The sequence below is a fragment of the Pinus tabuliformis genome, chromosome 8 (genome assembly GCF_031772625.1).
Source record: "Pinus tabuliformis cultivar Carrire ecotype Pingquan chromosome 8, CPIR1, whole genome shotgun sequence".
NCBI classification, from domain to species: Eukaryota; Viridiplantae; Streptophyta; class Pinopsida; order Pinales; family Pinaceae; genus Pinus; species Pinus tabuliformis.
This window is the reverse complement of record NC_142294.1, coordinates 411,599,451-411,612,843: the sequence shown is the minus strand read 5'-3', so window position 1 is coordinate 411,612,843 and position 13,393 is coordinate 411,599,451.

Below are 13,393 nucleotides of genomic sequence, written 5' to 3'. Positions count from 1 at the left end.
CGCGGGGGCGACGAGATGATGTGGAGGGTGACGCGGCGAGGTGGCCGGGGCCCGGGGTATGACGTCATGGCGACGTGGGATTGACGTGACAGGGGAGGCGGGTTGAGGGAGGGCGGTATGTGGTTTCCCCGCACCGCTATTGGGGAAAGGCGGTAAAGGGGCGGGGGGCTCTGAACAACTCCGATGGCCGCCACGCGTCCAGTGTACGGGAGCAAAACCACCCGCTCCCCGGACGCTAAAGCGCGGCAGGTCCAGATCTGAAATTGACCGCCCACCTTTGGATTGGGGGCAGCGGGAGATCGACGGCTGGCGGGCGCCCCGACCCAGCGTGCAAGTTTGGGTGGGGACCCGCCAGCTAATAAAATATTCATTTAAATTCTTTGGGTTTAGAACTTTGGTTACGGGGGTTTTAATGGATTTCAGAGGTATATGGGTTAATGTGTCGGGGTCCAACAATATGTAACATTAGGTTTGAGCAGGGGGGGTTCATGGGTTTTTCGAAAAAAGGGTAGATGAGGGTTTAGTGTAGGTTATTAATCTAACCAGAGGTTAGAGTAATCCCAAAGCAAGGGTTGACTATAGTCCCTGGTGGACTAATGTCTCCCATAGAAGTGCTAGTTAGCTATAATGCTAAAGGGGGGGATATTTATACATTTTTTGGGTTGTTTGCATACAATGCTATAATAGTAGGGGGAGGGGTAGCACTTAGGGATTTATATAGTAAAATTAGAAATTAATATGAATTGGGGATGTGAGAGAGGGGTAAAGAGCTAAGTTTAATGAGTAAACTTAGTTTTAGAAGCAGATGGGAGTGAAGAAAGATTTTACACAAGAAATGTGGCTTCTTTTCAAAGAGAGAAGTCACTTCTGACATGAAATTTTTACAAATGAGAAATGTAAGGAGGACTGATCAGGCAGATCCTGTAGTGCTCAAGGGGATGTTAGTAAGAAACTTTTGAAGGGGATGAGGGAAGTTAGTGATGGTTTGGTAGTTTTGCCAAATAGGCCATTGCTCTTGCCTTTCTCCTGCTGGTGACATCATATGTGATTTTTCTCATGTCATATGCTTAGATCTTGTATTCTGCAACCTTCAACTGCCTACCCTGCCTAATATGCCTAACAATTTTTTTTTTCTTTGGATGGGTGCACATAGCCTTGCAAACCCTGATAATTCTCTTTTCTTTTTGCTGCCCTCCTATCTAGGTCTGCCCTTATGACTTCCAAGGGCCCAGATTAAGCATTTGGGCTCCTTCATTTCTCTATCCACCTAGTCATCTGTCAAGCTTAAACTGTTTGAGCAGGTACTTCCTTTCTAGTCTACAACATGCAATTTAAAACATGGTGAGGCCCAGCTTGAGCTGTTGGACCACCATCAAAGTAGCAGTGGCATTTTGGATTAGCCACTTCCAAGGTCTTTATTTGGGGTTCATTTCTTTTATTTTTTCTTTGACCAATTCATTTTCTTGCCTTTTGATTTTTCTTTTAAGGCATACCCTCTTTACATTTTTTAACTATCTGCTTCTTTCACAAAAATGGAACCTTAGTACCATGGAAGGTGAACATTTTTGGCACTTCCACTGTCAATCATGAGAAATGAAAACCTATTGGTATAGGATGCTAACAGAAGTCATATAAGTATTGATGCCATGCTACTCTTCCTTCACAATCATACTTGAATTCAGACAAGAGATCAACAAAATCCCTTGTGATGTGGAGAGGTTCAGCATGGGAAAAACATTGCGGATGGATAACTTTGATAGTATCCATGATAGATGTACGAAGATTCAAAATAGAATGTATGGGCTCAAATTTTCATCTCTCCCTACTTCTAGTGCCAAAATTTTGATGGTGTTGGACCTGCCAACATGCTAGGGGATCTCCCTGGTAAAAAGTCCCAACTAGACCTTAGACTGTTTGGTGTGGGAGTCCCAGATGTGGATCATACAATATCGCCTTGATCATGGTTGTGCGCAGAGGTAAGTAGGATGTCCTTGTTGGTAGCAAGGGTGTGACATGTGCAACAAGCGAAGAAAAGTGCATGAATGGCTCTAAAACATGGAAAGTGGGATGAGTGTGCCGCTTGGAAACCTTTGTAAACATGCAGTTTGGAAGGGAACACACGACAAAAGATGCATCACCAACTGGAAGGTAGTCGAACCAATAATCCAAAGTGATGGTTAAACCAACAACACATCTCAGTAAGATTCATACATACATATATAGAAAGAGTCTATACATACATGCATAAGGAAACAGATACCTATATCATTAGAGTAAATAAGATAACTAAAATACAATAAGAACACATGCATGAAACGTGTTGGCTCTATTATATTAAGAAGTGAATGTCCCAATCATACAATACAACCATGACCAACCACTAGTCCCGATAATGGAATGTTCGAGTCATTTCTGCCTGCTCCTCCAAAGAGATGTACTAGCTCTGCACTGTGGAGAAGTCAAGGCTCATTACAATACTCTCAAATATTTATCTACGATACTCCTATCGGAAGCTTGGCTACCCAAAAGCCTCTTCAGTGTGTTATGAGGTACTATAAATAGCAAAAGGTGGGGTGGTCACCCTTGACATTCCCCTCTATGACTGTTCACCTACCTTCATGACTCTTCAACTACTCTATGACTATTACATTCCAATATCGACACTTGGGCTTCCACTTTACAAGATGTTACATACAATCTGCACATGTACCCATGTGAGACAAATTGGCTTGAGAAAGCCATGCAAGACATGAATAAGGCTCGAAAAAATATGGGAAGACCAACTCTTTGACATCCTCATGATGACTGATGGTGGCAAACTGATGCCAAGCTTGGTCGTCCATGATGGTGTCCGTGTACCCAATGGTGAGATCCTGCTAAAAGCGAGCTCTTACCTTCATTGCATCTGAGTACAGTGATACGACTCTTGTATCCAACTCATATGTTAACATGTGCATCATCATCTTAAGTTCAACTAGACCAGCAACATATTGATTCACAGTGTCTGTGCTGATCTCCAAGTGTATGCTAGTGACCATGCACATCAACTTGTCGAAACACATGTTCAACTCCAGCTGGAATTTCTTCTTGTCTTTGAATCGGTAAGTTTTCCAATGGGTGGGATCGAATGCATTCACATAATAACATCCATGCTCCCAAACACCCTTGCATGCGATCGATGACATTTCTCACCCTGTCTGCTCCATGCTAGTTGCTGGGCTAGGTCTATAACTTGTATGGGAAGAATTTCATCAGTTTGTGGATGTTGCACCTTTTGTTGTACTTGTTCCTACTTTAACTATATCTCTCGTCTGTGCAGCTCTTGTTCTTCCTTTATTTTCCGCCTCAGCACCTCCAAATCCTTCTCTGTTTCTCTCTCTTCCTTCACATGATCTTCTTATCATGTTGTCACCTCATAGCCTCAATCTCCAAAGTTGCTTTGATCATAAGTGGATATGCTTGAACTTGCAACTTTGCTCCGCCTCTACGATGTCAACAACCTTCCTCTTGCATTTGTCGCATGCAAGTTTGCTACCTTCTACTATTTCCGATGGTTCTACTCATTGTGATGTCATTACCATGTCATCTTGATATCCTTGTGTATGAACAACTTGATGTCTTCATATATAGGCAAGTTCATAGACACTTGATTGACTGCATCCCTAGTTTCACTCTCAACGGTGTCTTTGACTCTCCTCTCCTGGAAGCCATTGTACCTGTGCTACTGAGAGGTGGACAAACACCTCTGATACCTAGAGACATAGCAACACTCATGGCAAGCAATCTATCAGTTGAAAATTTGAAGGACTGACATCAACATACCTGTGTGATTGTCTATGAAGATTACACAATTTTCCCCCATAGGATGGGAGACTAACTGCCAAAATTGTGCAAGGCACAACACAAGATGTCGGGAGTCTAACTAACTGCTAGAACTACACAATGCATAGTCAATCCTAGCCTGTTCAGGACTGAAACTGCGTAATGCGTAATTTCAATGAGCAGTGGCATGCAAACCAACAAACTGCATCGTACAATTTCTTGGGCTAACAAGGCACTGCCTCCTAGAACTTCTCAATGCAATCTTGGAGGTCAGTGTTGGGCTAGAATTGTGCAATTTCTAGAGGGAAGGCAAAGCCTTCAGTTCTAGAAATGTGCAATGCTAGCCAAGCAAGGCAAGGTTCGGGTTAGAGAAGCCCAGACCCGCCGACGGACAATTGAAAACATGAGAAGTCTGAATGCATGGTGATGCTGAGTGTAAACAAGAGTGAATGTTCATGCATGAAAATAGTAAGTGCAGGATTCAGAGAAAAATAAAAAATGCACGTGTGTGTGGTGGGTCATTGTAACGATGACTGTCAGTGCAAAAATAGTGTCATGCATGTGACAAAAGTGAGATGCAAATGAAAATTGAAATGATGCTTCTACAAGATAATATACATTAAAAAAACATCAAGTGTTCATTGAAATCAAGCATACAACACTTACATGAAGCAAATCATGAAAAGAAACAGAAACAAAGTGCAAGACATGAGAAGCCGACTCACCCTGAAACAGCTAAGTTGAAATTGTCGAAGACTCCTGGATGTGATGTGGGATGTCAGAACTGTAAGGTTGATGTCGTGAATGAGCTTTGTAAGGTTCAATTCATAAGTTTTGATAAGATCAAGGCTATGATGCACATGCTACAAATCTAAGAAAGAGCAACACTTGGCGAGAGGTTTATAAAATGATCTATGCATGTAACCTCTCGTAGCTAAAAATAGATCCCTCAAATCTAGGGATGCCTTTGCATGATGCCTTTTTCTATTTCGAGAAAAGCAACTCATGCATGCAAATCATATTTGCTTAGTCCCAGAGGGAACCAGTCAACAAGAATGCACATGCATCAACCTGCAATCCTGGGATGAAAATTTGTGTCATTAATGGGCTGAGAAGAGCTGATTGTCTATCAGGCATTGTGCAATTTCTAGGTTGAGCAGCCCACTGCCTTGCAGAATTGTGAAATTTCTAGGCTAAGGCATAGTGTCGGGACAGATTGTGCAGGTTTTTTAGGGAGGATTGTCTGTCTGTTCTGCGTCACTTTTGAGCCTAGCAAGTTGCCCAACTGATTTGCATAATTTTTGGAGGGAAGGCTAGTTCCCCTCCAGAATTGTGCAATTTTCTGGGGGAGTGTCTTAGCCAACAAATAGTCCAAGTCCAGAATGCCGACCTATGGGAGGGAGACAAACAAGCTAACATGCATAGGCCGACAGGCCATTGAAACTCAGATGAGGTGTAAGTACTCGATAGTGCAAGACATATTTCTAATGATGGTTGGTAGGGAGGCTCCAAAACGAAGCCAAGGCAAAATTTCAGAGGGTTCTAGTAGCTACTATGATAGGAAGATTTCCTTCAAATCCAAGGAGGGCGTTTTTGAATGGTTGGTCATGCCTTTTGTGTTGACGAATGCCCCTGCAACCTTCATGAGGCTGATGGAAGACATGTTGCAACCCTTCACTAGCTCATTCATATTGGTGTATTTGGATGACATTCTAATCTTCATCCAGAGTTTGGAAGAGAACCTCAACCATATTTGGCAAGTCCTCTGAACACTGTGGCAACACAAGTTATGTGACAATTTGTAGAAATGCACTCTTGGTATGACCCAGACTCAATATCTGGGGTAGATCATTGATGAGAAGGGTGTGCATATGGACCCAACCAAGATACATGTCATTCAGGATTAGCCAGCCCCAACCACTCTAATAGAGCTCCGCAGGTTTCTAGGACTTGCCAACTTCTACTCCACGTTCATTTTGGGGTTCTCTCATATCACTTTGCCTTTGAGTGAAGTCACTATAGGAGGAGAGAAAGAAAATTTATTTTGTCCCAAGTCCCAAAAAAAGGAATTTATCGAGTTGAAGCATCACCTTTACTTTGCACCAATGCTCACATTACTAGACCTGCAACAACCATTTGGGATTGAGACAGATGCCCCCAACTATGTTATTTGTGCAATTCTTATTCAGTAGGAACATCCCATGGCATATCACATTGAGACACTTTCAGACATAGTTCGAAAGTATGACACCTTTGAAAAAGAGATGTATTCCATTATGCAGTCTACTGACAATGGAAGCATTACAAGCTAGGAAAGTAAATGATTATCCACATAGACCACCGACCCCTACAGTTCTTACATACACAAGGGAAGTTACAGAACAATTTCCATTAGAAATGGTCCACATACCTGCATAAGTTTCATTTAAAAATTACATACATGAAGGGAAGAACCAACAATGTTCCAGATTACCTCAGTCGTCCGGTGGTTATGGCATTGACCAGTGTGCTCGACTCTTGCAGGCACGAGATTGTGGGGTGGCCACATCTTTACAATAGTGATCGAGAATTCGATAACACATACCAGAAGCTCCTAGAAGGTAAGCAAGTTCAAAATTTTGACCTCCAGGATGTACTGTTATGCACATGGGACACCTCTATGTTACTTCAAAGCGAGTGTGATAAGATCATTTGAGAGGCGCACTACAGTAAGGCCATTGGAAATTTTGGGGTAGAGAAAACAATCGCAGTGTTGCAAAAGTATTCTTATTAGTTGAACCTTCAGCAGGATGTTGGGAAGTACATAGAATCCTACATTTATTGCACCATTTCCAAACCAACAATCAAGAAACAAGGCCTATACGCTCCTCTTCCTACTCCTAGTTGGCATTGGGAATCCATCTCCATGGATTACATGTTGGGCCTTCCTTCTAGTAAGCATGGAAATAACTGCGTTTTCGTGGTCTTTGACAGATTCTCTAAGATTGCCATTCTAGCAACCTACAAGAAGAGTATCACAACAGAATCCATTGCTAAGCTCTTCTTTGAACGAGTGTGGGCACACTTCATTATCCTACAATCTACTATCTCAGATTGGGACAATAGGTTCCTATGTACATTTTGGTCAAATCTCTGGCCAATGTTGGATACCAAACTGACTAAATTCACAACTTTCCATGCCTAAAATGATGGGCAAACAAAGGTCGTCTACAATATTATTTTAGATATTTTGTGTATGTACAACTCAAAGAATCCACACACATGGGGTGTTATCCTCCCTTATGTCCAACACAACTACAACAAAGCACTCCATAACTTAACTGGCCACAACCCCTTTTAGGTGGGGTTGGGATTCCAGCCACTATGTCCAGTTGATGTGGCCATACCATTTGCAGCTATTTAGGCATATTCAACTCATGTTCAGCCCAAAGCTGGCAGGGTTAACAAATTCATTGAGTGCATTCATCACATCTACGAGTAGGTCCATGACATATTGGACAAAGCCAATGCTAAGTACAAGCAGCATCATGATTAGCATCAGGTGCCACATAAGTTCCATGTGGGCGACAAAGTCTGGGTACATTTTCAAAAGGAGCACATCATTGGGCTCCAACACAAGCTTCACCCACTTCGATATTGACTTTACACAATTGCTAGACTTGTAGGGGATAATGCTTTCGAGCTCAACATTCCACCATTCCTTGGCATGCGCCAAGTGTTCAATGTGGAACCCCTTCTGTTATAGACATTTTTGGGCACTGCAACCCCAAGCATAAAATGTCCATAAACCAAGGGCTCCTAAGTCCCTAAAAATGTTGTTCCCCACTAAAGGAACAAGGTCAACTGATTACAGCTTCTCCTAGAAGTTCTCCATGAAAAACTACTAAGAACTGGTTAAAACATGATCATTTCACCTGCTCCATAGGCAAAGTGCGTTGCATCTCACCTAAGTACACTCAGTGGGTGCATTGCATTTCAAAAAGCCTTTCTATGGGGTGTGATGGGTGAGAAGAGACAAATGGCAGCGTCAATCCGCGAGGTGGAGAAGCATGGAATCTTCCAGAAACTTCTCCTGTGACACTTTCCTCTCTGAATTCGACCAAGGATGAGTAAGAGATCATCAATCTCCAAGTGGAAGCAAGAACTATAAGACGGAAGACACTAATCAAATCACAAGCTGACTCATCTCCCTTGCAGACATCTATATATGGATCCCTCATCCCAGAGATCCAGAGGTTGGAATTTTGCATCTTGTAAGGAATTCCTGTTGGTTTCCTGAGGCAACGTCATATTGTTGGGTGATCTAAGCTTTGCATGAGGTTAAGAAGGGCTCACTTGTTGAGAGGATGATGCTGGGTCAGAACAACTGGTTGTAACTCTCTTGGCTCTTTCTTGATTATCAATAAAGCTATTCAAGTTTTCCTCCATACTCTTGTGTCATTTATGTTTTATGCATTTGTATGGTCAATTTACATCTGATCCTAGATTGTTTATGATAGTAGATCCATGTTCTTGTATAGTGTTATGCTGCTTTGATTCTACAGGTACTCTGTGAAGCTGGGTATACTAGAAAACAAGTAGCAAAGGACTATCAGAAGAGAGAGGAATCGAGCAAGGAGCCAAGCGCAAGACAGAGGTTGGTCTCCTTTATTCTTCTCTCATCTATCTTTCATAAAGGAAAATGAAAGTAGTTTTACTTTGTTTGTTTCTAAGGTAGCTACCACGCCTTAGTGGGATTAGCAGTTCTGCATAGACACTTTTCCCTGTAACAAAATGGTGACTCCGCTGGGGAGCGACTAGGTTGTTTGTCTATCTACATTTTTTTACTTTATAAACTTACAGATGGAGCCTGAAGTCGAGCCAGGTAGCTTTCGAACTGCATTTACTATGCAAATGCAAAGTAGATAAATGTCGCTTCAGTCAATCTCTGGGTTTTGTTTAGGAATTAAACAACTGATTTACAAACTCTCTAATTTCCGTTGTGGTAGCTCTAGTAACCTCCTTAGATCTACCCCTGTTCTTGATTTACCGATTACCACTTGCTCGGCCAAAATCCCTGAACTGAACTGCAAACTGTGACCTGGAACCCAAGCAAAGTCTCGTTTTTGGTCCAGTGCACTGTCTGTTTTGTGAATCTAAAATTCAGCGCACTTCCCGAGTGTAGTAGGTGCGCTGCATTTCAAATTCACTGTGTTACAGGTGTGCTGATTAGACTAGGCATTGTTCTTGAATTTTGGTTTCTGCTCACTCTTTTCAGATCTATTCAAGAATTTTGGTGCCTGTAGTCAGTACACCTCTGTTTGAAACCCCTTTCCTTGCTGTTATTCCGCCTCCATTGTGCAAAGGACTGTAAATGTTTTTGTGTATTTGCTGAGTCATTTTCAGTTCTCTTTTTAAAAAAGGTAACGTAATTGTACTGTCGTTTCTTGATTTGAAAGTGTCGCAAGTGTCGTTTTCAGTCATAGAAGAGAGTCTAATTTCTCTTGATAGTCGATTACCCTGTTACTATTGTATTTGATCTAAATTAGTAGTTTTTCTAGTGTCAAAACCAAGTTTTCATTTCCAAATCGTAAAGTGTTGTCATTATTTTCATTTTTTATTTTGAAAAGAAACTTGTTAGTAATTGTCACTTTGAAAATAATTCAGATTTGCGCATTAGCTTTCTTTTATCATTCACATATTAAGAAGGCTGAAAGCAAATACATGCATGTGCATTTGTATTTAGACTATTTGATTGGTTTGGTTTAGGACAGTGCATATAGTGTGTACTCTTTGCTCTTTGTTGAAAGAATATTGTCTCTCTTTCCTTAGTAGCTAGGATTTTCATTGCACAAAGAAGATAAAAAGACTGTTTATCATCTTAGATTGCATTTTAGGAATTGTACATCTACATCACATGGTGAACCTGAAAGGCAAATTTCTTAAGCAAGATCAACTATAAAATAAATTTAATGAATCTAACAACGCTTTGGAACCTAATGCACAACATCTAGAAGTCTAGGCTAGAGACCTATTCTGGTGTCTTAAAGCCTGGTAACTGTTGTTCTCATTGTTGGTTGGGTGATTCCTCCACTTTGAGACGATAAGTTCCAGTATGGACTCGTGCTCCCACGTACCGTCGAGTATATTTTGGGAGACCACAATAGGATTAATCCTTTATCCATAAGAAGCCGTGTCTACCGCCCTATCGATCGCAATGCACTGAACACAGCATTCGGGAAGATTAACTGCCGTACCATAAAAATTATTCTACAGTTTTGCGATTGGTTTGGTAATCCCTTTGCCTAGATTTCCAGAGTAGTCCCTTTCATTCCTTTTTAGACTCCTTAACGGAAAAGGTCCATCTGAGCACTTGTCACTTCAGGCTCATTAAAAATCGAAGGCGACTAGAGTCATCTTTTGTTTTTTCTCGACTCTTTAAAATTGAAAAAACAAGTTGTGTCAATGCATCTAAAATTTATTTTAAACAGAATAATCACCACTTTTCCTACGTTGGTCTTAGGTTGAGAGAATGAAGTCCACCAACCAAGGAGTTCCCCTTGGAGGAAATCCTAGTCTCTTCTCCTCTTGGGGAGATGTTGGTGCACCCCACAGGGCCACATTGTCACTTCCAGGATTGACGATTGGTTTGCCTGTATGGCTTTTCTCAACCTCCGTCGTTCAGAACACCGCAATTCCTGAACAATCGAGTCAGCAACTAGACAATTCCAGAGTTACCTCCCAACCCTCTACTTCGTCCAATTCTTCCTCTCCTCCTTCCTCTTCGCTTGATGAGGCTGGTAAAGCCAAAAATCAAGTACCTGAGAAGAAGAAGGAAAAGAAGAAGAAAGAGAAGAAGAAGGAGCCAAAGGCGAAAAGGGGCAACCAAGCGTCATCTAGCGAAAATCCGCACACTGCACCGACCAGGCCTAAATCGCCATGTGTCATTTGCAAAGGAGACCATTATCATAGAGATTGTCCCTACATCCCTCGGATCTTAAGGGACTGGTCTCCTCGTTTGCACAACCCGGTGTCGTCAACCTCTGATGATCATGTTGAAAGCACACCGTCGACTAGTGAAAGTGAAGTCCTTGGACAAAAAGGAAAGTGCAAATTTCCTTGTAAACTGTGTGAAGGAAATCATGCTGTCCACCATTGTCCCTTCTTAGATGAGGCTAAAAGAGTTTTGGACGATCGTTTGGTTTCACCGTTATGACTTCCTCCTGGATATAAGAAACTCATGCCGAGTCCGTCACTAGTTGAAAATCTGACTGACCCGCCCAGGTGGTCAGCCGAAGCATCTACCATTGAAGATAAACCATCTGAACCCATACCAGATGAAAGTCAAAAGGTCGAGGCGGCAGTTGACCTGGTCTTGCCTTCAGAGGTTCCATCTTCAGATGATACAGTCACCGAAGAGAACAAGGATGACACCATACAAATTCTTTTCGTAAGCACAGACTCCGACGAACATGGGGGAAATTTACCCATTCCTTTACCACAGGAAGGAAGTTCATCAGAGTCATACCTGGCTGTCTATTCTGTCCCACCTCCAAGCAACCTAGTTGTTTCCTTCGACTGGAATCAGCTAGGCAGACCCTGTTTACCGGCTAGTGTACCATTCCGAATCATTGCTCAAGTATATAGAATGGTTATGGCCGGTACCATCATAGATGAAGGGAATTCTATGAGTATCCTTTCCTCAACTGCTTGGAAAGCGCTTGGTTCGCCATCGCTTTTGCCTGAGATGAGAAATCTAACAGGCTTTGACAAAGGAACCAGTCGATCATTAGGGATCCTTCCCAATGTGCCCATAACATTGAGAGGGAAAACCGTTCACATGAAGGTAATGGTAGTCCAAGGACCCCTGGATTATAATATACTCCTTGGACGAGACTATATTTATTGCATGGGAGCCATTGTCTCATCACTCTTTAGAGTAATGTGTTTTCCGCACGAAGGAAGAGTGGTCAAGCTCGTAGACCAGCTTTCATTCCTCGGTTCACGCATAACAAATAGTCATATACCATCCCTAAATGGTCTTTTCACACAAGGAATGTCTCAATCCCCAGTCCGTCCACCTGATGAGCGCGAGTGATTCGGGGGACATGACTGAAACCTAGGGGGCATGCACCCTGGTCTGCTTCGGCAGGAAAACTTCAGGTATAGAATAGGTTTCCGCGAGGGATATATGACTAGTCTGACGATCCCGTCCGTGATTGGAAAAGGGGCTTGGACTGGAATAAGATTCCCTTGTCAAAGTTATGTGGGTAGAGGCGTCTGCGCCACTCGCCTTTGTCTATTTCGGTAGGCATCGCTGAAGAAGTGTTTTGTTTGCGCTGCAGATAAAACAATCTTTGGTAACCTGAAAGAGGTAAACCTTTCTCGATAAAACAAATGTTTTGTCGGTAGATTGAGAGGTAACCTTGAAACTCTATTTTATACCTGGGGGCATGCAAACCTTTTGGCGTGCAAGCGAAGAGCGACCATTTATTTTTTTAAATTTGTAGGTCCTCTAACCCTTTAAACTCGTAGGATTGGTCGTTTCCTAACTTGCATAAAGAAAGGATGCGGGGCAAAACTTTAAAAATTGCCATTTTCATATATCAGACATTCTTATTATATGACTGGATTAATCGAGCAGTTTAAACATGAACTTCATGCTCGTTAAAAAATAAACAGAAGCAATGAGCAAATGTTTCCCCCAGCATTTAAGCTTAATAAAAAATGAACCAATTCCCGGTAAATAACCATCGTGAATGTAGTACTTCAGCCTTTAAAGCCTTGGTCGTGTTCTCATCATCACCTCCACTCTGTATTGGCCAATCATTCACCTCCATTTGATTGTTTACCCCTTTTGAGGAACAACTACGAAGAGTGATCCTATTAGCCATCCTTGTAACACTACCGTGATTGGAAAATTCCAAACCTTACCTGGAATCAACTGCTACCTAATTTTATCACTCGTTCCTCAAAGAGGAGTCTCCTTTAATTTATTTTCAACTGACTCGTAAAATATGAAAAGATTGTCGAGCCATTGGCCTCTCCAGCTTGTTAAAGGGACTGGAAGTGCTATCCCTCCTTTAGATTTTAATCTTTTTGGACCTGAGGGATTATTACACAAAAAGATCGAGCGCTTGTTTTATTCGAGTCGTTAAAATTATCAAAAATTCATCCCTTATGTATTGTTTTATACTTTTTCGGACTTAAGGGATTAGATGACGAAAAAGGATTTTTGGAGTTTCCTTTACGTCCCTTTTCAGACTCTCTAAAATTGAAAAGGACCGAGTTATCTTTGTCGTTAAACTCGTTAAAACCTAATAGCGACAAACTTGTCCATAACAGAAAAGAACGAGTTTCACTATCGCTAGGCTTGTTAAAACATAGCGATGGGTTTTCCCGAAGGGAAAATTATAGAACAAGCATATGTTATCCTCCTCAAGCTTGACAAAAATAAAGAGGTACTGGTCAACAATAACTGGGGAAAAATTGGGAAGAAAACTTGAAGAAACTTTGTTGGTAGCAAGTCACTCTTGAACATGACACTTTCACTCTGCATCCAAGTCGGGTTGGGTTGTTTCATTCACCAGTC